General features: G+C 44.3%; 2 long non-coding RNA genes across 2 annotated transcripts in view; both read right to left on the bottom strand.

Moving 5' to 3' along the window:
• Positions 1–12,988, bottom strand: part of LOC142055305 (uncharacterized) — a 36,441-nt gene extending 23,453 nt beyond the window's left edge. Inside the window, exon 1 of the long non-coding RNA XR_012659894.1 lies at positions 12,763–12,988. This is a non-coding gene — a long non-coding RNA (uncharacterized LOC142055305). The remainder of the gene's footprint in view (positions 1–12,762) is intronic.
• A 39-nt stretch (positions 12,989–13,027) lies between these two features.
• LOC142055303 (uncharacterized) lies at positions 13,028–21,972 on the bottom strand. Its single transcript, XR_012659891.1, has 3 exons — positions 21,797–21,972; positions 21,589–21,699; positions 13,028–13,052 (listed from the first exon to the last, which is right to left on the bottom strand). It is a non-coding gene; the product is annotated as an uncharacterized LOC142055303 (long non-coding RNA).
• Between the last annotated feature and the right edge of the window lie 350 nt (positions 21,973–22,322).

The raw sequence follows: 22,322 nt of genomic DNA, 5'->3' as shown, positions 1-22,322 counted from the left end.
AGTTGAGGTAAGCAACATCCACTGTTCTCCTTTCATCCACCACTCTAGTCATGTCGTTGCAGAAGGCTATCAGATTGGTCAAGCAAGATTTCCCTTTCATAAATCCATGCTGGCTGTTCCCGGTCACATTCTTATCCTTCATGCATTTTGAAATGCTTTCCAGGCCAATTTTTCTCAATCACCTTCCTAGGGACTAACATGAGGTCAACCAGCCTGTAGTTCCTCAGATTTTCCTTCTTGCCATTCTTGAAGATGGAGGGATATTTGCTCTGCTCCAGTCATCAGGAATCTCTCCCAGTCACCATGTTCATCACTGGGTCACAGATCATTGACAGTGGCCTCTCAATGACATCAGCCAGCTCCCTCAGCCCTCATAAGTACATTGCATCAGGCCCCATGGAGTTACATATGCCCAGTTTGCTCAAGTGCTCCCTAACCTGGTCGTCCTCTACTGAGGGCAAGTCTTCCTGGTCCAGATTTTCCCTCTGGTCTCATGGGTCTCGGATTCCCAGAGGATGATTTTCCTAGTACAGACTAAGGAAAGAAGGCATTGAGTGCCTTGGCCTTTTCCATGTCATTTGTTACCAGTTCTTCTGTGCCATTCAGCAGCAGACGCACTTGTTCCCTAGTGCTGTTTGTGTACTTGCAGCATCCTTTCTTGTTGCGCTTCACATAACTTACCAGATTCAAATCCAGGTCAGCCTTGGCTTTCCTAAACCCCACCCCTGCAATACTGGACAGCATCTCTACACTCCTCCTGGGTCACCTGCTCCTGCTTCAGTGTCATACACTTCCTTTGTATGTCTGCACTCAGTTCAGCACTCCTTGCTCATCCATGCAGGCCTTCTACCACTTTTGCTTCATTTCCTACGCTTTGGAATGGTCCTTTCTTGAGCACCCATCTCTCCTGGACCCTTCTTATCTCTGAGCAAATAATCCATAGGATTCTTCCAAGCAGACCTCTGAAGAGGTTGCATTTTGCTCTCCTGAAATTCAGGGCTGTAGTCCTGCTTTTTGTCCTGCTCCCTCCTTTTAGGGTCTTCTACTCCACAATCTCATGCTCACTGCAGCCAAGGCTGCCTCCAACTTTCATATCTCCAACCAGCCCTTCCTTGTTCATAGTATCAGGTCCAGCAAAGTACCTTCTCTTGTTCAATCCTGGATCACTTGTTTGTACAGGATCATACCATTGCTCAATACTGCTCTGTGGCAATGGATATCTCCCTGTGAACATTGTTTTGAGTTTGCAGCACTGACAGTGAAAGCTGTTCTCACTAGGTACAAATGCCAGGAAGCCACATGCTGCATTGCTTTGTTTCCTGACTATACCAGCATAACTCTTAAAATTAGACTTTTGGCGTGAATAGCCACAATTACGCTGACAGGACATTCTCTCATCACTGTTTAAAATGTGATGTTTAGTAAAAAATCTGATGTGTCTTTATAATTATTCACACACAAAAAAAATCAAATAAAAAATAGGTATTAAGGCCCTGATTCAAAAAAGCATTGACTATTCCCTTAAAACTCTTTTTTTTATACTGATCTGAGTTTGGCAAAATATTAAAGTAAGCATGCTCAAGCCTTCCATCTAATGTAAGGTTAATTCTCATAGAAGTTAAGATGAATGTTTGCAAATACAATTTTACAGCCTTCATCTCTACAGTGAGAGACTGAATACTGCTTAAAATATCAGCTCTGCAACACTATCAACAGAAAGCAATGAATTTGGCTGCCCAAACTGAAATAGCTAACAGAGCCTTCGTTTCCAAGGGTGGGTGCTCAGAGCTTTTCGAATATGACACACTTTTTTAAAGGTGTTAAAGGCAAGTTCCAAAAAAACAAAGGCAATGAAAATCACTAAATAGCGTTGAAAAGCAGTCTGTAACTTCAGCATTGCCTGATTTTTAACTGTTGAAAATTGGAACCTTAATGTTATGCTAACACATGTTTTTACATTTTCCCTAGAAACAGATGGAATAATGTTGCTCATGCTATGCCAACACCATGTTGTTACATAGTCTTTATTAAAATTGCTTCAAGGCAAAAAGCTGTATGCACAAAGGCAAGGGGTGGGGAAAATTGGCAACTCCTTTAGACTTTCAGACTTGAGTCCTTTAACTCTCAGCCAGCTCTGTGCATCATTGAGTAATACCCATAGCTTCACAAAGGGTAGAGAAGCTGGGTGCAGTGTTGGGTACTGGGTTAACTGTGTCCACGAGACTCTTGCCCTGCCAAAGGAGGCCAAGACACCCAAATAAAAAGGGAGAAAAGAAGGAGGAACATATACAAATTAAAGAAACAGAGAGAAGTATGAGAGGAATGAGATTTAAAGGAAATAATGGAATAAGGGAATTGACATCGGCTTTTCTTTAAATCCAGGGAAAAAAACCCAGAACACAACACCTTTACCTTCCTTATCTTTCTCAGAGATTAATCCCAGTTATGACAAATGGCATGTGGAGAAGACAGGCATCTCTGTGTGTGTGTACATATATAAATATGTCTTGAATATGTGCGTCTACTAAAGCATGATCCAAAGCCACTGAATTAGATGGAACGATTCCCATTTGGCTTTGGTGGGTTTTGGACCAGGTCCCCAAACTTTGTAGATTTAGCTTTGAAAAAAGAAAGGGACAATAAAATGCCAGATTAATTCTCATTCTGAAAAATCTAAGCTGACTCACAAAGGGGGGGGGGGGGGGGGAGGGAACACACTCAAAAAAAACCAAATCCAGCCAAACCCAACTTTTAAACTTCCAACCATGTAAATGCCTTCAGTTAACTAACATTGATTTCTCTTTGTCTATATTGAGAATTTTTATGGCCCAAAAGGAAGCAGTAAAAACATTTCCATGATAACCATAAAAATCACTGGAGAGAAAATAAAGTTTTCTGTTTCATTACCTTTTCTGTGTGGTAATCAATTACAAAGGAAGAACAGTGAAGGTTCAATTAAGTAACTACATAAAAAGGAATTAAAAGCCACAGGGGATCTTTATTTTACTTATGTTAAAGTAGGGTCCGACTCCAGGCCTCATTGACTTGTTTGTACTGTATAATGGGGTTTAATTTCTGTGAACCAGTCTGTCAGCATTAGCTGATCATAATTAGGAAAATGGGGTTAGAGAAAACAGATCTAGTGAGAATAGCTTTTCCCAAGTGTAGCCTTCCCTCCTCTCTGCTTCTCTCCAAATGGGATTATCCTAAGCTCTCAGCACATAGAAAAATAGGAATGAACCATTTGTCAAAACAAAGGTCCTTCCTTTGGAATATAAGATTCAAACTCAGGAAAACACTGAATGCTCTGTCCCAATTCAGTAAGCGCCTGAGCACATGCTCGCCTTTAACCACTTGCTCAGATCTTCCACTGACTTCAGGTTTAGCATCTGCTGAAAAAAGCGCTCTGTGTCTTTGCAGAACTGCAAGTTCATACTAAGTGGTGAGAGATTCATTTAAAAAGGAAATAAGATTATTTTTTTTTTTAGAACTTGAAAAAAATAGCTGTGGGTTTGGTTTTGGGTTTCTTATTTTAAGGTCTGAGTTCTTATTTTAGTCAAATAACTCATGACTTCATTATAGACAGTTAACTTCAGATGTGCATAAACAAGACTCCTGGAGACATGCACAGTATTAAATTTGTGCAGATAGCTGAATGGAAAATTTCAGAGAAACTGGCACCTGTGGGATGCTTTGCCAATGTAAAGCAGTTTTGTGTGGCTCTTGGATTCACATATACATGTATGCCAGTGCATACACACGTGCAAAAATATCACAGAAAAGTTAGAGATTCCACTGAAGGCAATAGCAGAAGCCTTAGAGACTCCAGCAAAGCCATGGTTTCATCCACAACCTTTACACGCGTTGTCTGGGACTCGTCACCTCTAACCCCTGCAGTCTCATGGTCACTTGTCCCAGGCTATACCAGCCACATGTGTGTGTGACTGGGCGTGGCATCTAGAGGGGGACCCACCCCACCAGTCATGGTGGTGGTGGACTGTCTCTCTGGCAGTGCATGCCATAGCAAAGGGAACAAAACACCTTTTGATGTCCCCAGTCTGGTCTTGAATCCACAAGACACCCCTTCAGCCTCAGCAGGGACCTCTGGCACCTCCATCTCTCCACAGTTCACTGTCCCCCTCTGCAGCGGGGACCTCTAGGGTCCTACAGCCAGCCCTCCTTCCCACCCTCTACAGCCACCAGCTGAGGAAAGCCCAAAGGCAAGAAAGCACCAGCACCCCTGTTATGGCAGCTGACGGTCCACCTAGCTATATATAGAGAGCCTGTCTCATCACATTTCATGAGCAATAGGTACAACTGTACATCTCACCAAAGAGCTGCCCCTCCAAAGGGCATGTGTTGAGAAATCACTTTCAGAAATCTGCAGAAAGATAACTCTGTATTGCTCATAAATCAGGCCACTCGATTTCACTGCCAACTTATTCAACAAATTTCTTTTTTGGGCTGCTCATTTTTCATTCCTTCAGGCTACGTTTAACCAAGTAATCTTCCCATAAATCCCAGCTCCTGTTGCCATTCGCGATGCAGTGGGTCTTGTTTAGAAATTCTTAGAATCAGTGCATTCCTGCTGCATGACAACACTCCAACCTCTTCCCTTTTGAAAGGAGAAAAATGGAAATCCATCCTTCTCCAAGTTTATCAGAAGGGCAGCCAAATGCTGATGTTATACAGGAAGATCTTGAACTGGGACTAGGCGGCTATTTTAATCAGTGGGCTTATTTCACGTCTGTCAAAGACAGTATATTTAGAACTGGACAAGCTGTTTCTTCACTGCACCCATGATCTAAAAAAAATGACCCAAGCACAGCATTTCTCAGATGGACTCTTATGCACTTTGGCAAATCCCCCTGAAAGAGAGTTTAGATAACATACCAGCTATCAACAGGGCCGGGATTTAAAAAATGCAAATAAGTGTCCGTGCAACATAGAGCTAGAGTCATCATTGCTGTTTAATCAGTCATAGCTATTTAATCATGCCTTCTAGGCGCCATCAGATTATTTGCGTGAATCACTCAGGTCAAGGCACCAAAATAAAACAAGCTCTTTTATCACTGCTTATCCACCCAGAGTTAAGCATATGTGAGTGTGATGTAAGTGATGAGATCTGAGCAACTGACAGTAAACAGAGGAGGAAAGCTCTCCTCCTGCACCGAGACAGAGCGTAAGCCAGAAAGAAGGAAGAGATGCTTTAAGGTACCACTTCCCAGCCACACCATGATGCAGCAGTGCAGCAAGCTGTCAGTGTTTTCAGAAGAGTATAGCCCCCTCTTTGAGCATCAAAACAAGCAGAAGGATTTTGGAAAGAGCTTGACTCTAAACTAGCTGTCCTTACCACAATGCAAAGGTGAGAACAACTGGGTGGGGACCAGTCTCTGCTTAAAATAAGACTTTTGTTTAGTTTTTGAAATAGGAATGGAGCAGATGTGAAAACAGGATCCTTAGTTAGTGTTGGCAGTGTGAAGGGTCTGCAGAGATGACTGGGGTTTGTCCAGTTCTAGCTAGAACAGTAAGAAAAGTCATCCCATGCCTCACTGCCTGGCTAGAAACACTGAAAAAGTGGATTTAGCCACCAGAAAAAAACTGCTGTTACAACACTTGATTGCAAGCAGTTTTCTTTCTTTTTAATCAGCCATTTGTATAACAAAGGGATTCAAAGATGAAGGCATTACTGTCCAGCATGTTCCAAACAGCTGAGTCAAAAATCCCAGCAATATCACCCCATCAATCTCACCCAGTATGCCATATGCCTTGCATCATCAGTTGGATGCTGTGGGCTGCAGCAGGAAGAAGATGCCTGTGCTATGATCTCCAAAGATCCCTGCAGCTTCTGTGCTGCCTGCAGGGACTACAGCTTATCCACTGCAGCTCGGGTCACAGAGTTGGCTCCAAATGTCAAGGTAAAATGCAGGTATGCAGCACTACATTCTTTTCTTCATCCCCTCACTAGTAGCCAGGGACCTTGGATTTGGGACCTACTACAGTCAAAATGTAGAGTCTGAGACTTTCAGACTTGCATCCTGTTAGTAGTAAGGCAGTGAGAGGAAGGACCACCCTCTGCACTCATGTCAACAGATTCTTTGTCCCTTAGAGGACTTCTCAGCATGTCTTCACAAGTATATGAGTAGTAAGAAAACACTGAAGCACAATGAAATCTGGACCGGTCTCCACCAGACAGGAGTCTGCAAGGACTTCAGTATACTTCCTACTTCTCCACTCTTCTACTTTTTTAAGTTTTAAAGGGAGCAAAAAGACTAAGTTAGGAGTTTGGGTCTCAGATATGCCAGTGAATCAACTGCTTAGTAAGGCTGAAATGAAATTACCTGTTCATGTGGAAGAACCATCACAGGTAACCACCAGACAGAAAATGCAGGAGAATAAAAACCCAACCAAAAAAAACACCCCCAAAAGAAAACAAAACCTCAATCCCCCACCTCCTGTCCTTATCACAAGCCACCACACAGTCTTTAACAGCTCTTAACAAATCTCAGGGGAAAACACTCCAATGTTCCTTAGAAAGTAGTCTTCTTCCAGGGCGCTGAGAACAACAAAAATCCTGCCTGCCACCCTGAGGTGAGGAAGAAATCCCATCCTGATCCTTGATTTGGATGATTACCAATGTCACTGGGAGCACAACAATCTCACAGGCTGGCAAAATCTCTCCCCTGCCCCTCACTGCATGGTCCCCAGCCTCCCCCTGGCTGGGAGGAGCAGCATTGCCCCTTGCCATCCCTTTGCCTCACCTGCTGCAGCACAAGTTTCAGCCTTGGACTGTCCCTGGAGAATGTTCAACAGTGCCTGGCACAGCAGGGCCCTGGCTCTTGCCTCTTGGATGGCTGCAATGCAAACCTGTACTATTTCTGGTTTAAAGTCCTTTCATTCCTCTGTTCCCTCTCCTTTTCCTGCACATCAGCTCCAATCCTCCCACCACATGTTCCTCACTTTGCAGCTCGCTCTTTCTTTTTTCTCCCTTGCCATACCCCATCTTGCTTTTTGCCCTCTTTGCCTACACAGGTCATGATTCTGTAGTCACAGGAGTCACCCTTTGCTGCCGGATCCTCTCCACATGAAAGTGCAACATGGAGTGACACCTACATTTTAGTGACATCTTTTACTGCAGCTGCAAACTGCAGTTTCAGGATTACGAACTGGAGTCCTAACTGCTTCCTCCAACGCCCGCCAAACCTGAAGTTATTTTCGAAATAGTATTTCACTGGGAAGAGGTATAATGCAAGCTAGCAAAATACCATTTCCTCCATTAATGCCTATAGAGTTATAAGATTCTTGCCTGCAGATGTACCATAGGTATTGAGAAAGAGCTCAGAGACTCAAAAGCATCAGGAAATGACCACTTTCTGGGGTACAGAGTCAGCTTGTTTTGTACAAACCGTCTGGCTTACTAAGACAGACTTGTCTTAGACTTGCCAGCCAAGCGATATGAGCTACTGATGTACGTCTGGAAAATATTTATGATAAAAATTATGGTTGCAAAAAGAATAGCAAGTAAGTAGCTGATCCAGCTGGCATGCAAATTGGCGCAATGTTTATCAGCACAAATACGTTCATCAGCACTACCACCTAGTCCTTCTGCAGAGCAGTAGGTACTCAGGGCTCTTCACAGCCATTAGGCGGTTGAGTTTCCTGCAGCCCCAATAACAAAATATTATTCCTGACTTAAAGAAAACAGGAGATGATGTTTAACTATCTATAATGCTGCCAGACACAGCAACATCAGGGCTTTTGCCCTGACACACTCTGAGATGGGAAGTGAGGCACTTAAAGCCTTTGACTTCATCTGGTATTTCACCAGTGCAACACCTTGGGACATCTTGGGTAGAAGAAAGTGCAGCAAAATCAACATTATTGGAAAACAGAGCAACTGGGCATCATTATAAAGGCATGGTACGAGCTCTCTGACATCCCTCCTCTGACTCATCAGGCTCTGCAGGTTAGTGGAGACATGCTGCAGCAGCAAGTTGCATTGCAAAAGGGACCTCCCCAGACCAGCATATGCATGGCAATGCCCATCTGTGCTGAGTGGGCACTACACACATGCAAAAGGCCGGAGGGAATCAGAAGGGATAGAAAGGCCCTGGGACAGGGAGGTTTCACATGGGACAGGGAAGTTTCACATGGACATGGTAGCCTAAGTGCCCTACTGAAACTGCTCTTCTGTGCATGGGGGGGAAGAGGAGGGAGGTCTACCTCAGAGGAGTTTGGAGGATAATGCTGGGTTAAAAAGCTGCGGGCTCCGCAAGTCCTGTGGCTCCACCTGTGTCACTGGGCCTCCCTGGCACTTCATGGGGCTCTGTGCAGAGCCCCCTTTCTGGGGTGAGTCCTTTGCTGCCCACAAATGCCACGGAGCTCATGCTGCTCCTGGACCTCTCCCCTTTACACAGCCACCTGTTTTCACAAAAATCAAGGAATTGAATATTTTCATCATTTTAAGTGTGGTCAAAAAACAGCATGACACAGCATAATCAGATAAACTTTTGTTTCCTTTGGAAACCAGGCTAGTAACAGCCTGGTAAGGACCCATAGTCTTCCCTGGCTATTGAATAAAATAATTAGTCTAGGAATTGCTATATTACAGCACACCTTAATGTTGCTGAAGGAGGAGAAAGAAACTCACACCATCTTCCACATTACCTTGGAAAGATTGAAGGCAACATCTGATGAGATCTAAAACAATCAGGATCTGCTTCAGCATCTGCCCTTTCCAGAATTATCCTGAGACCCACTCTGCCAGCAAAGCCCAGCAGAGCATCCATGCTCCCTCACTAGCCCAGTAGACCCCAGTCACACCAGATTTTCACTTTAGGTTTTCTAGCCCTGCAACTATCCTACATTAGACTGTTTTAAAATGCCTAGTTATCTGGCCATTGTATTGCCAAAAAGCACAATTTGGCTCTAAATCCATAAATATTGTGTTCAGTTCCTTGATGGGCAAGGTCTGTTAGTGTGACCCAGTTCCTTGTACTCCCCGCTATTCCCATAATATAACAGAAAGAAAACCTCCCTGGCCATCTGATTTCATACAAACGTTACTTCTTTTTCCCAGCGCAGCTTCGCCAGCTTTGGGATCCAAGACCAGCTTTGTACGCACCCTGCTCAGGCTTTCTAGAAATGACTTTGTTCCAGTGTGGGTCACTCAGACTGTGGGATAACTGGAAACTTCAGTGTTTATTGGTTTTCATTTTCAGTGCTGAGTGCATTTTCAATGTTGACTCACGGAGTGATTTTTAAAGGAATAATTGCTTCCAGATGTCATGCATATTTTGCTCTGAAGGAATACTGCAATCTTTGTTAAGGTTATAGAGCTAGAAAGACTGTTTTGCCCTGTCTGAGTGGCTATCTTGAAAGGGTTTGGGAACCCTACCTGTCCCTTGTGGATCCTACAAATGCAGGTAAGAGTTACATCCAAGGTCTCTGAAAAATACGCTTGGTTGGTATGACACACTTCGTAAAGCTGAAATGAGTGTGCATCCATGATAAAATTTTTGGTTTGCTGTGTAGTAAGAGCATCGTGTTGGGGTGTTGCAGTAGAGCCCAGTCAAAACCAGACATTCCTAGAAGACCTAGATCTCCAGTTTTACAGGAACATCCTCAGACTAGATGCAAACAGACTTCCAAAGATGCCAAGTCCTCTTTGACTTCAGTGTGCAAAGGCTGGAAAAGATAGATGTTCTTGAAAAAGAGGCACGGGAAAAAAAACCAAATCTGGCACTAGGACATGCTTGACTGGTTTTAACTGTACTTCTTTAGTCAGCTAATTTCTGGGTTTTCTCTCTCTCTCTCTCTCTCTGTGAAAAAAATATGCGCACACATATCAGGGTAAAGAGTTTATATAGAAGTGGTTGAAATATAAGATCAGAGCTGAGAAGAAACACAATTTTATCCCTTCTGGGAATCAGTAGTTATATTATCCAAACTCAGAGAGCATGGTCTATTCCTAAATTATTCCTGAGCAGTTTCAAAGTTGCATCTGTTTGGGTCCTTCACTTACAAGAGCTGTGCTCTGTTGTGCTATGTATTACCTAGTGAAGGCTCCTGAATCTGTTATCCTAATTTTCCAGTTCCAGAAGTCATTATTTCCATAAACATAACTGCTTGTTGAAAGGCAGATGTGACCTACACACCTGGCACAACATAAGCATGAGCAAGATTTCATGCGAAGCCTGTTAAAGGATAGTAAGAGATCACCTGCTCCAGGACACACTGAGAAAGCATGTTCTGGACACAGGCAGATCAGCTAAAACACTCCTACCAAGACAAAAATGACTGACGAAGATAGAATAGTTGTAGTTTGTTTGTGAAGCCCTGCAGGTTTGCTTCTTTGCAAGGAAACTTTGTATGTCACCCAACTAGGGTTGTTGCAAGTTGCTGGAAAATGCTGAGCTGCTGAAAGTGAAATGTGGCAGCTTTGGGATAAAAATCAGTGCATTTAAACCTTACTAAAGCTCTCTTAGCAATTTATAAACTATTTCAGCCTTTCTGCAATGGAATGATCTATTTTCTATTTTGAAAACTTTTTTTAATTCTATGAAATACAGTAAAATCCATTATGCATCGTGTGATTAGCAAGATAGATGAAGTTTTCTGTGCTTTTTTCCATCCTGTATCAAGAAAAAAATTCAAAATTGCAAACCTCCCATAAAACGAAAAATTTAATTTTCTCATTGCTTTACAACTAAGAGTGGGCGGTGTTGAAAACTACTGTCCTAATAACACAGGACAAGACTGACAGCACTAAAAAAAGGACTAGAAAAAATAACAGCTAGAAATAAACTGTCCTCTGCATCAGAGCACTCCATAATAGGTAGGAAAATATGTTCCTTTTCCTACAGAAATAGATTATACAGAACACCATCATTTTGTGTACAACACCTACTCTAAAATGGCCCAAGAAGCTGTAACACCTAAAATAAGAAAACAACCAAACTTGTGTCCAAAACTCTGAATTTCATTTGAACACTATAGCATGGGAACAGTTACTAAGTACATGCTAAAATATATTGAAGAATGCAAGAAAACACAGGTTTAACTTAAAGGCTTAACTGGGTAAGTCCCAAAGACATCCAGGAGAGTTTAAGTCTGTGTTTAAGAGATTTGTTGAATAGGGCCAATTAATTTTAGTCAAAGGCTTGCAAAGCTGAAGCTCTGCAAAACTTACCATATTGATGGGAGCAGGCTGGGGTGTAGCCACCAGATCTGCACCTGTAAATGCGCTTCGTATTTGGCCCTCTGAGCACTAAACAACTAAAATATTAATAGAGTTTGAGAGATGATATGCTAAGTGTTCAACCTGTTTATTGTATTAAAGAATTATTACAGATGGTGGTAGGGCCACCTGTTATCAAAAGCTGCCTGGTATGTCCCATCATATTCTTCTACTTTCAGTTGTTTTTAACTTTGTCAAGATAAAGCCAAATTTTTTTATACCATGTCTGATGCAATTAGATATTTCTTTGCAATCAATGAAGACCTCTCAGCTGCCACCAAGACCAGATTCTGAAATGTACTGTTCTGCCCAGGTTGAAGTTGTCCAGAATTTTTGTTGAAAAGTCCTATTGCTTCCAAAATATTGAAGCCTGGGACTGGGATTTGGCACAGGCTACCATAGTGAGGAATGCCCTTTATGGCATCCCCACAAACACTATCCCAAACCTGATCAGGCCATGAGCCTGGCAAAAAGCAATCACAATTCACAGACATCCAGGAGGACCTTGTCTCAAGGTGTGGGGCTAAATCTTCTGACATCCAGCCACACTGGCACATTGCACAGCTCTCCTCTGCGTACAGCATAGCCACAGGCTTTGTTGTAGTGCACAATACGTGGGATTGAATTTACACAGGTCATAATTTAGTTTGATTCTTTTTGTTCTCCTAGTGCTTCTCATATCCTAGTGCTTGAATGCTTAACTTCATTATCCTCGAGTTCTTTAAATTACTTTAGGACATGGTATGAAAGACATCAAGCCACCCACAAAGCTTTCACACAGATGTATTTTTTTAAAAAAATTGTAATGCCACCAAAAATGTGAATATTTAGAGAAGCATTTAACTAAAAGCAGTATAAAATATGTGTAAGAAATAGTCCACAAAGAGAAAAATTAGTTTCCTTTTCCTCAACAGCCAGAGGAGCTACATGTCAGGACAGCTCGTATTCACCACAGCTCACGCTTGCATGACAGGCACTTGCTCCACATTAGAGATGGTTCTACAGGTCCCATAAGCACAAGCGGTGTCTGGAGATACTGTGCTGTGGCTCAGTACTGGAGATATACATTGCTTTTGCACATTTTAAATAATAGTAGTCTTTATTTATAGCTGCACTAACAGGCATTATTGCAGCAGCTGGAAGAGGTACTATGTAAAGATCCAATTCAAATTAGCAGTTAGGCTCATTTTAGAAGCAAGTCTTCACTTTAAAACAGGACTAAGTCTTGACAGTGCCTAAATGTTGCAACATGACTAATTTCAAGCAGCAGAAATCCTATGAGATCTGATATTTTGCAAGGTTTCTGATCTGCATACCTTCCAGCTTGAGAAGCAATTGAGAACCATAGCTATGGGCATGCATCCAGCTTCAAAGATACAACGTGGACTAATGTCTATTTTAATCCCCTCTTCTCTTATGCTGGGTATTACAAAATACAAGGTTTTGGCTTTGAAGCTTCTGACTTTATCATGCTAAGTCTGGCACTGATACCTCTTGGTTGATGAAACAATTAATGACCTTACCTGACGATAAGGTTTCCCTGCTCTTCTGACCTGTATGAAGAACAAGCTATTGCCCGGCCCAGTCCGTGCGGATCAGCAGTGCTGGCAGCTGGTGGAGAGCAGAGATTGCTGTCCCTCAAGGGTGACATCCTTCTGGGATTTCCTTCTCTCCAGCTGCGATCTCCTCTTCTTTTCACTGCACCAGAATATCTCAGAAATGCTCTAAAATTGCATTTATGAAGGTGGAAGCAGTGGTTTGAGCACTGCAAGACTGCCAGGTTGAACCATTGGCACCATCAACATTCAGATACCTGTTAAAATGAACAATACTGAGTTCAGTATGCTGGCACTCCATATTCCAGCTCAAGATGGAAGAACATCTTAAAGTATCCTTTCATACAATATAATAGCAGCTTGTTTAGACTGAGTTAGTTTGAGGTGCGGATTACATCTTTTTTATACAATGCAGGACACAACAGGACTTCCAAAATATGCTGAAGCCTCTAAGCTTTTCTGCAACACAGTAGATTAAGCTGTGGAGGAGCATAACAGTCCCAAGGACATGTCAGTGATTCAGTGCACCACGGTCTGAGAAAACGTGCCCTGGGGATGATGCATATCAGTGGTCTGACAACACGCCACCCATGCAGCACATTTCCACAAAGCTCATTTTTCTGAAGATGTGGCAAATGACATTTCCTGCAAGTGTCTTCAGAGTTCCCTCGGGGCAGGGACCACTTCTTCTAGCAGGTCTCAAATAAGAGATTTGTAAGCCCAAGAAGGAGCCCTGGTTTGGCTTCCCTGACTTATTTGGTAGCCCCCTGGAAACCTGTGGCAGGGCGAGAAGCCTACTTTTCCTGATACCATCCAGCTGCCAAAACCAGTATCCCCTCGCAGTGCTCCTGCAGCCCTGCCTGGCCCTGAGGCCATCTGGCAGGGACCCCACGGGCAGCAGCCTGCCTCTGAGTCATTCCCTAAGCAACACCCACTGCGGCAAAAGGTGGTGGGAGCAACCAGAGCAGGGGTGGGAAGCAAATCTGCAACTCTAGGAAAAGACTGTGCCATCAGGGATAGGATAGGATATTTCAGTGGGAAGGGGCCTACAATGATCATCTAGTCCAACTGCTAAACTACCTGACATACAAAATATTACTATTAATTAATAATTAAAATATTAAGCAGCAGCCTTATTTCTGATATTTCCTCACATTTAAGTCATGGAACTTGCAACTGAACCTACTCAAAGAACAAATTTGCATGCATAATTTATTATTAGCAGTCCTTTTTGCTGCTGGAGGGTGAACATGATGTCCTTATACCCTGACATTTATAAACAATTAAGGACACAGGAGAACTCTTCACCAACTACAGCAGCCTTTTCCAGAATTGATTTCTAAGCCTTTCCAGCACACCTGGAAAAGTTAATACAGGAAAAAAAAAAAATATGCTGATCCATATCTTGTAACTTGCCAGCTGCCTGCCAGGGTGGCAGCATGCATGGCCCTCGCAGGGAGGGCAGAGCCTCTGCGTCAGCCTGCCCGGATGACCGAGGTCTGCTCAGTGCCAGTGCCTGCAGCAGTGGCTCGGGAAGGACCATTTTCCAGCTCAGCCAAAAGTCTGCAGGGATTCACGGGTCTGGCCACTGGGAGGAGGCAGGTGGTGGAATGGGGAGGTTCTGGCACCCCAAGTTTAAGGTGGGCGAGAAAGGCACATCATGCGTGAACTGGAGGTGCTGATCACCTCCACGCCTCTCATTAGTTAGGGCTCTGCACCTTCCCCTCCCCTGTAGGTGATAGCAAGAGGTAACAATGGCCACCCAAGAGAAACAGCTGGTCATGCTCAAAGGAACAAGCTGGTGGGCTGCAGTTTCAATAAGCTGACTTACCAAAAAAAAAAAAAACAAACCAGAAAGGCCCTGTAGTGAGACCCCAGGGTCAAAAACTCCAGCTCCCCCTCTAACATTGCAGCCACTCACACACTTTTTATCCTCTTGCTTTTTCATTTGTCCTGTAGATCAATCTGTTACCTCCCATCTGCTTCAAACCAAACAGTGCCAAGTAAATATGAAGATTAGAAGACAACCCCCACTGTGCCCCCAAGCAAATCAGACAGCTGGAGGTTACATGTCTTTTGAACATTGACAAGCCATTATGAGGCATAATGTAAAGCAGTTGGCTGTACACACAGCCATGCAACGTTTTGCTGAGCTGATACAAGAAAATCAAGGAACTTGTGCTTTGCACCTAGCTGCAAATGCTGGAGAGGCTCCTGAATGCCACCTCTATGGCAACTGTCATGCCAGAAGAGCTGATCCTTCCACACAGTGGGAAGTGCACAATAGGTCACATTAAACATTGAGAAAATACTACAGCGGTTCCTAAAAGTGACTGTCACTAGAAAACAGTACATAGTACAGTACATAGTTGGCAAAAGCCATCCCAGCATCGGTGCATATAGTTTTTGGGTGAAGTCCACATGTGCAGAAGTGTCAACAATCAATCACCCAAGCAGAGGGAGTCATAACATTTTCCCACAAGGTGGTGAAGCACGGCAGCCAAGTACCACGCACAGGTGGGTTTTCCCCGCCCGGGAAGTTGCTGCTACCTCTGCGTTCACAGAAGTGGAGTGGCTGGGTACCCCACTCTTTCACTGCTCATTTTGGTACATCCCCCAGGTCCTTCAGGAGGGTTTCCTTTGGAGTCAGAATAAACAAGCTGAAGCAACGATGCTCACGGCTGAGGCTTCAGACTTGGGTAGGGGGTTTTCTGTATACAGCAGCAAGCATAGTGACTGGACATCCTAATCCTACCGCAGTAGAAAAAGCATTTGCAACGTCTTTATCGTTGCACCCCCACACTACAAAGCCTGTCATTGGCCAGAGGTGGGATACAGAGAAAAGCACAGCACACTGCTCACAGAAAGCTTTTTGCATCCTGTCAGCATCACCTAATTACCCTCAGTTGATTTCAGTCTTGCAAGGCTGCAATGAAAGATAGTAATTTCAGCTATCAGCTCTGTCACAGGTAACAGACACTGTTGCACGACATTTGGTGCTCGTCACAAAGTAATTGCGCTGAAAGAATTCTATGCCATTGCCACACCAGTGGTAATTATTTAAAACATTAATAAAAGGGCTCTGTGCAGGACCTCAAAAAGAGGGCAACGCTGTATGGGAAGAGAACACACCCAAATCTGCAAACTTCAATGCTGCCGAAAGTGTTGGTCTCTGTATTTTACTCCAATGTATCTTGAAGTTACTTGTGGAGTCTGTTGATTACAAAAACATGTTTAATTTTGTCTGTGATCAAACACATGCCCGCGATGCAGCAGCAAGCAGCGTACCTCAGGGAAATGTCACACAGTGATTGGGATGGTGAGTGGGCAGCACAGCTCTCTCAGCACATGAACTAACACCACAATTCATTAAAAGTTTCCATTTTTCCACCATGCTTTTTTAGTAGAAACATGAGCTCACACAATCAGCATTCCTGTTGCAACCTCTCTTCTGTGAGCATCCCCACAGAGCATCCCTATGGTTCACTCCTAAACGTTAAGAGCAGAACTGTTCTTAGGTCAGCAGCTGAAAAGTGCCCTTTAGCCCAGGCCAAAAGCAGCATCTCATCCCAAAAGCAGCCACCAGAAAGCTGCAGCCAGAGGTGCATGCAGGAAGCACCGTCCTGAGGTTTTGCTGCTGCTGCGGTACCCGTGACTTGGGTCTGAAAGCAAAGCCATGCACCAGCACGCACTAGGAAGCAAGATGACTGCTTACAGGAAACAACCAACCTCTGAAATATTTTGAACTGGGAAACTTAATTTAGGCTCCAGCCCAGAGCAAACTATAGTCGGCCAAGTTACAACACCCTCATCAATCGGATTTGATATGGTCTGTCGTGGCACAAGACCACGGCGCTGTGTTTAATCTTCAAGGAGGGTGCGGGTAGATTAACTTCCGCCATAACCTTCCTACTGCCCTCCTGCAACGGCACTGTCACGCAAAGCCACGTCGCTGGCAATAGTGGGGCATCCCCGAGCAGGGAGAGCACCCAGGAGGGAGCCGGGAGAGCACCCAGGAGGGAGCCGGGAGAGCACCCAGGAGGGAGCCGGGAGAGCACCCAGGAGGGAGCCGGGAGGGCTTCCCTCGCCGGGGCCGCGCCGCCGCTCGCAGAGCTGTGCAAGCTCCCTCTCGCGGCTGTTTTTGCATTTTGCTGGAAAGATGCAGAGGACCCTCAGGACTGGCATCTGTACCCTCAAAACCTGGCAAAACCAAGGTGCCTGGCCCTGGGGCCCCCCCTCGCAGGGCAGTGGGGCAGCGCGGGGTGCAGCATCTCCACTGCGGGAGCGCCCGCGGCTGGTTTTGCCTCCTGCGGCAGCAGCCACGCTCTCGTCCATCCCCCTGCCCCCAGCTACAAATTAAGGGATAACTGACGGCTGGTCTTTGACATGTTCAGTGAGGCGAGCATGCTGGAAAAAGAAAATAAAACAGAAAACTCTCCCCCACCTTGTAGGCTGGTCTACTGAGAGAAAGCCCTTATGAAAACCCACCTTTCAGAAAATAACTTGGAGCAATTCAAAAGGCTGATCCTAACCTGGGAGGAACTTGGGACAGAGGACCCTGAATATCTGACACCTACCAAAAGCAGACAAAAAGCGGGTTAAGTGGTTAAATTCACTTCTCTTTAGTGTAACTTGTTCCTTTCTAACTCACCATGCTGTCTTCACAGCCTCAGCCTGCTCTGGAGTTTGTGCAGTAATTTGTGTGTCCTGTGTTTCTGATCAGATCTCATCTGCCATAAGCGCTGTTATATGTTAGCATAACACAGCAAGTTAAGCCTGGAATGCCTCCAGCCCACAGCCACCCAAGAAAATCTAAGATTTCTTTGCTGTTTGTGCAGTTTTCTCAGACTGTTTGACAAAAGTTATTGGTGGCTGTTTTTTAAGTGAAAGGAGTAGTGAGAAAATAACTTTGTGGCATATTGGGCTAGCAGATTGTTCAGACATTGTACAGTGACAATAAATCCTTTAGGATCCTTTGATTGACGTACATCATGAATGTAGCTGTCAAAGTTTTGTGCAGTGATTTTATTTTGCATTGACAAGCTATTTCACTGGCCAAGGTTTTGCATAAAAGGAATAATTCACATTGTTGTGGTGCTGCTATTTACAGAGCCCAGAGGATGGTGGCATCGCTACAATATAAATATTAATACTCAAATTTCTTTTGAAATACATAATTCTGTATGCAACATATACGACGTGTGCATCCTGATAGAGGGAAAGAGGCATTGTTCTGCAGAGAGAAGGGGGACTGAAGCTGCTGGGGGTTGTTGTTCATTCACTGATTCATTATGTGGCCTTTGAAAAGGCACTTAGTCATTCTGCAGTTTAATGTTTCTCTCCGTAGAGTGGAGAACAAAGCCCCAACACAAACTGCACTCACTGTTATCAGTCAGAGTGGCAGAGGTCACAGAGACGGTACAGGGTCAAGGGACTCCTCTGAGCAGCCCTTGTGTGCATGTAGCCCAGGGGCACGCTCAGGACGGCTGTGCTCTTCTGAAACAGCTTCTTTCTCCTACCAAAGCAGTGGCAGGGTCAGTTTGGGCTACCTAGCACAGCAACTATCTTACTTCAGTTATGAGCAATAACTTGCCATGGATAGACAGACTGTTACACTGAAATCGCTAGCCTTGGAGAAAACAGGCGAAAAGTGACCCAGCAGGCAAAGCAGAACATAAAGGAAGAAAAAAGGAATATAAACAAGGATGACTCTGACACTGCATTCGCTATGCAGTAAAGCCCACAAACAGTTGTGCATCTAAAGGTAGGAAATCAAAGACGTGCCGTTCCCTGGGGAAAGGTAAGCAACTTCTGGAATTGTCTTTAGAGTCTTTTATTAGCCCTGCACTAACACTGAAATGTGTTAGTAACCTAAGGTTAGTAACCTGTGCCCAAAGCCACAGTGTGCGAACACTGTATACATAAAAAGAGATATTCACAGCTCTGCAGTTAATAAAATTGCTGGGCCCATGCTTTGGTACCAGTGTGGTTTGAGAAAGCTGCTGAGTAGCAAAAGAAGATATGGAAAGGACTTACACAGCACAAGCTTGGAAAGGGCATGATAATCCAGCTTGTCGTGCTGAGGTCAGTAGGCACATTTTTTTTTTAAGAGTGTAACTGGTTTTGTTTGTCCAGTCATTTATTAATTTTCATTTTCAAAATGAAATACCAAGAAATTTTAGAATTTAATATGAAATATCAAGAAATCTCTAGATTCTGCGACAAAGGCAATTTGGTAAAGGGTGACAGAGCATTTCACAATCCATTATGTACCAAACTGTTATATACACCCAGGAAGGAGAACGGGAGCTGTATGTCACAGGGTCTTGGGCCCTAAAAACAGAGGGAGAAGCCAGGGCACAGAGGAGAGAAGAGGGAAGGAGCCTTGTCCTCATTCACATCACAGCCCTGTAAAGGCTTTAACCAAAAGATACAACTATGTGGTAAAACACCTATGGGTGACATTCTTGTTTGGCATGGAGGGGTTCTGCAGATGTACTTCCCAGGTAGGAAATGAGCGCTGAGGTGGCAATACAGATGACTTCGGGTCAAACTCCAATACCCACCTATAGATTCTACATACAGATCCAGCTTTAAGCCTAGGAGTGACAAAGGAGGAGAGAAGGAGCCAGGATGGTTTAAAGGGCAGATTTAAGCAAATCAAGGTAGCTGGAAGCAGCACGGATGCCTGTGGGTTGCCATGTTCACTATTCAAGGAGAAGTTAACAGCCTCACAGTGCATTGGTGCACAAGCACAGGGATGTTCCTCTCTGGCTTCAGGCTGACAGTTTCTTAAAAGCAACACCTGTTGCTTGGAGTTTATTTTCCAACAGTCAGTGCCACTTCCTCTTCCTCCTTCCCCAGTGCCAACAATGACTTTGCCAAATTTTAGCTCTGAGAATTTGATTCCAAGCAGTTCGGCATCTGCTTTAGCCAAAACAGGTCAGCCATTTCCAGGAATATTAAGGGAAAAAGATATTGCTTGTGTCACATTAAATAAATCCAGACAACCTTTTGTATGAGGAACTCTAGCTTCCGAAGGTGAATTTTGAAATTTGGCAGAGAGGCAGCCTTTGTGGTAGAAATATGTGTCTATCCCTATTAAGATCTACCCAAGTTCGGCCAGATTACAGAACAAGGTAAAAAACTGCAGTTGAGGGCTCAGTAAAGGCTTTTCAGACTAGCAGTGCTATTTCTGCTGTGGGCAAGAAGTCCCTTATCTCTTGCAGAGCTGCAGCAACATGGCTCACTTTAAGCTGTGAAGGAGGAGTTCAGACACAGGCCTATTGCAGCAAGAGGTGCAACAGAAAACCAAGGAGCTTGGAGGCAAGGAAGAGACAGGGTCTGGAGCCCTGGCAAGGGGAAGGACTGGCAGAGACCAAAAGAGAGATTTGTTTTAAGATGGACCCGCCTTTGGGAGCTAGCAGGGGCAGATGAAGGGGGAGAAAAGATGGGAAGGGATGGGGAATGGGATTGGTGAGGGATGGAGACCTGGACTTGCAGACGTGTAAGAGGCGGTGAGGCAGGTGCGAAAGGGGTTTGCTTTCTGCCAGCCAGCAGCAGCTTGTGCTCACCCATAACTGGGTTGGTTATGCCTGCACAGCCCCTCCAAGAATAGATAATGAAGGTATGGAACCAAGGGTGGGCTGGAAAGACCAGCATTTCCATCTGATGTCTCCATATTTTTCCAAATTTGATTGAATTTCAATGTGGAACAAGCCCAAACTTCTGAGACAATTTTTTAGCTGATGTGTTGAAGAAACATTGACTCTCGCTCCTCATGAAATGATGGTGTTCACCCACCCTCAGAGAGCCAACAAGAACAGCAGTTTTCACTGGTGGCTGGAGGACACCCAGCACCTCTGCTCCACCGGCCAGGCACTGCTGCTCCTTGGCCAGCGGGTCCCTGTGACAGCCCAAGCATGGGTCTGATACACCACAGCCCCATCCGCCACACAGCCCCAGTTCAACCTCAATGCCACAGGCACTGAGCAGGCAAGGGACGCTGCAGAAAACGAACTGCAACCAAATAAAACAGGGCAATTATAACAGGCAGAGGCACAGCTGGAAGGATTCATGTGAAACAGAATCTCACTGCTGACATCTCCTAATAATGAAGGCTGGATTGTGCCGTCTCAGTAAAACTCTCTAAACTGAGTTTGTGTGCAGTATTGTGAGACTTTCTAGGAGAAATATAAATATAGGAGCTCATTCTACAAACAGTTTCACACACCCAGACCCTTGCATTCAGATGGCATCTCACTGACTTTGCTGCAAAATCAAGGCCACTTGCTTTAAAAGCACAGACAAGAACTGTTCAGACTGATTCAGTGGTAACTAATTATCCAGACAACTCTTCTTATATAATGGAAATACAGTTTGAGGACTGGCAGATAAATACTCTTGCATTCAAAATGGAAAAATCAGTATTTGCATTGTATCTGTGGCATGAATGGAACTGATGGTCTAGGAAAGGAGGACTTGCAGGGCTTCTATTCATCTCTTACAAATAGGGGTTAAGAGGATTTACAGGTTTACAATGAAATCGCCTACCCACTTGGTAATGTGGCAGCATTTCAGTAATTCTTCAGTCTTCAGTCATGGATAAAGGACAAAGCCAATCAACCTCCATCTGAATAAGCATGTTAGGTAAAGTTTATCTAGACCATGTTGTTCTTCCATCACTTCCCCCAGGGATTTGCCCAGCACACCAAGGCAATGGCTTCAAGGCGAGCAGAAAGATCTGTGGAGGAAACACACAAGAGAAGCAGCCATTGGACAAAACCACCCCACCTTTCACAGAAGGGTATCTTGTCTGTGATCTTCAGCAGACTATGCAGTCCTTTCCTGTAGGACCTCGGAAGTCATCTTCCATGTACAGAGAGCTGGCATGTCAACATCACCCTAGGGAACAGTTTCAGTTCATTAACTGCTGCTAAGAAAAGAAATATTGTTCCTTTTAACAAAGACTATGAAGGACAAATCAAAGAAGTTAACATACCTCAACTCCTTTCCACAGGACACGCCCACCTTTTCCACACATATACTTCAGTATATAAATGTACTGGAAGTGCAAGGTCTGTTTTAAAGCATGGTGGTGAGCAGAGGGACTCGGCAGTGCTTTTGTCCCCGTGGGAGAGGGGAGCCATTCTTCCTGCAGAAGGCCAAAGCTCCATGCAGTCTGCAAAAGGCACTCCACAAACATTTTTGCTTTGCCAGACTCAAGTGCTTGGTTAATGATTCGCCCTAAACAACCAGGCAGGGAATTAAGGCAAGGAATAAGAGAGCTTGTTCTCCCTTCCATGTATTGGCTGCATAAAGGGGAAAGAGCTTGATGTGGAGCCAGTGCAAGAGAAAAACTTTAGGGTGTGAAGTGCTGCAGTGAACTCTTCCCAGGAGCATAAACCAGGTTTACGTTTAGAACAGTAGGTATGGCCAGACCTAAGGAGGCAACCCAGCAACATGTGGACCTCATGTTATATTTTTCATTAGCAGAACCCAGATACTTTACATAGTCACTGCCTCCC

This window comes from Phalacrocorax aristotelis, chromosome 3, assembly GCF_949628215.1.
Source record: "Phalacrocorax aristotelis chromosome 3, bGulAri2.1, whole genome shotgun sequence".
NCBI lineage: Eukaryota > Metazoa > Chordata > Aves > Suliformes > Phalacrocoracidae > Phalacrocorax > Phalacrocorax aristotelis.
This window is presented reverse-complemented; position numbering and strand designations above follow the sequence as displayed.